At 44.8% G+C, this 2,464-nt stretch overlaps 1 non-coding gene across 1 annotated transcript; it reads left to right on the top strand.

The window, feature by feature from the left end:
* The first annotated feature begins 543 nt into the window (after positions 1-543).
* Positions 544-615, top strand: TRNAW-CCA. Its single transcript has one exon. It is a non-coding gene; the product is annotated as a tRNA-Trp (tRNA).
* Positions 616-2,464: the final 1,849 nt, after the last annotated feature.

The following is a 2,464-nucleotide window of genomic DNA, read 5'->3' on the forward strand; positions in this document are numbered from 1 at the left end:
ACGCGCACTGGAAGCTGACTTGATTTAACATTAGTTTTACTGAAATGTTTGAAGTGACGAGAATAGTCTTTACAGCTGTTTGATTCACCTATCAATGTTACAAATGAGTTCCGGCAATAAATTTATGACTTCTTAAACTTTAAGATGGTACAGCCAGTTTTCTCTACTTCCCTTCCCCATGGTTTAGGGCAAGTTTTAAAGCTTCCCTCCCATATGGTTGGCAAAGAGAATTTTTAATTCAATTTAGATTTGCATCAAAATGAAAAATGTCATATCTCCTACCTTCCCTCGTAGTTTCAGTCAAGTACCCTGGTTCCCCTCAGAGTATCAGATTGATATCGTTTGCATTCCTCTTCTCCCAAAATCTTTAATAAACACTCATGGGCCCTGTTGGGGGTGGGGTCCATCCTAACTCCTTTCTCCCTTCATCTTTTCCTCCGAATGCCTGTAAGTCATCCCTCTTCCAGATACGAATGATCCTCAGGCCTCTTCTCAGTGAAGCAAACCTCTCCCTTGTGTTGTTAGCAGTGAAACAAAAGATTGGACCTCGTGGCGCAATGGCAGCGCATCTGACTCCAGATCAGAAGGGTGCGTGTTCAAATCACGTTGGGGTCAGGCTTGGGCTCCCAAATGTCCTTTCTGCTGACCCTTTATTTTTGCTACCCCTAATTGAGCTGGACGATCACTTGGATGCAGTTACGGCGCTGCTCTCTAAATTGGTGGTGGGGTGGAGGGGAATTAGGGCTGGAGGTTACTGGAAGCCAATAGTAACAGGTGGGAGAGAAAAAAAGGGGAAAAAAATGGATAAAGTGCGTGGCTTGCTGGGCAGACTGGATGGGCCGTTTGGTCTTCTTCTGCCATCATTTCTATGTTTCTATGTTGAGCCCCCGGTTAATGGACCCCCCAAGATAAATACAATTAAAATACTTTTACAGGAAAGAGGGAAAACTGCATGAGGCAAGGAGCGTGGGGAAAAAACCTCCTTGCTCAGTTAAAGAAATATTCTTAAAACGGTTCTTCAAAAATAAAGGAAGACCTTCTGACTCCATTTCTTCCGAGGTCTCATTTTCAGAACCTCGCAGAGGCTTTTACCCCTTCAACAAAATCAAAATAGGGACAGCCAGGAACCAGCTGCCCCTGTGAGGGAACATACTTACACCTTGCATTTTCATTAAAAGACTCCTTGAACACCTATCACCACATTTATATTGGGGTCCATACTCAGCCGCTGACAGGCTCAATAAGTTAGCCGAGATACCGATCCAGCTGACTTAATTGGCAGCACCGCTGAATATATATCCGGCTTTCTTTTGACCTGGCCACAGTGCAGCCAGAGCTGGCCGGTTAGGTTCTCCGGCTAACTCTGCTCCTCCCCAGGAATCTCCGGACACATCCGCCTAAATTCTAGCCAGAAAAAGAGTTCTACGGCTGAGTTCTAGCCTGATAGGTTGCCAAATATCGCAGCTAAGCTATTTAGATGGATAACTTTTCAGTTATTTGTCTAAAAAGCTTTTGAATATCTACCCCAAAGTGAATACTTTAAAGATATTCCTTGAAGATTTTGCAACATCCCTCTACTTCCTTCTTCAGAAACAAAAATCTTCCACAACATAAAATGGTGGTCGGAGTTTATATATTAGAGGAACGCACCATGTCACATCTTCTACATAGGGGAGCTACCTGCTTATATTTTACCTTGTTCCCTCCCCACACAAAGGGACTATTCTCTGTGGTTCTTGGTAAAGATCTGGATTTATCTTACTCCCTTTCGGGCCGATACAGTACAGTGCGCTCTGGCGGAGCCCACTGTTAACCCGCGTTTGGATGCGCGTTTTCGACGCGCTAGCTTTACCCCTTATTCAGTAAGGGGTAATAGCGTGTCGAAAAGGCGCGGCCAACCCCCCCAAAACTAATAGTACCCGCAGCATGCAAATGCATATTGATGGCCCTATTAGTTATTCCCGCACGATTCAGTAAGTAAAATGTGCAGCCAAGACGCACATTTTACTTTCAAAAATTAGCGCCTACCCAAAGGCAGGCGTTAATTTCTGCCGGCACCAGGGAAGTGCACAGAAAAGCAGTAAAAACTGCTTTTCTGTGCACCCTCCGACTTAATATCATGGCGATATTAAGTCGGAGGTCCCAAAGTTAAAAAAAGTAAAAAAAAAAAAAAATTTAAAATCGGCCCGCGGATCGGAAGACGGACGCTCAGTTTTGCCGGCGTCCAGTTTCCGAACCCGTGGCTGTCAGTAGGTTTGAGAACCGACGCCGGCAAAATTGAGTGTCGGCTGTCAAACCCGCAAGCTACTCCCATGCTTATTTGTTTACCTAGACTGTGCAATTCAGTCCTTGTTGGTTGACTGAATATAAATCCTCTTTTCTTCATTCTCCCTGCCGTTGAAACAGTGAGCTGCGCTGGATATGCTTTCCAAGTGAAGTAACAGGCTTAATTGGTTTGGGGTAG

The sequence above is a fragment of the Rhinatrema bivittatum genome, chromosome 9 (assembly GCF_901001135.1).
Source record: "Rhinatrema bivittatum chromosome 9, aRhiBiv1.1, whole genome shotgun sequence".
Taxonomy (NCBI): domain Eukaryota; kingdom Metazoa; phylum Chordata; class Amphibia; order Gymnophiona; family Rhinatrematidae; genus Rhinatrema; species Rhinatrema bivittatum.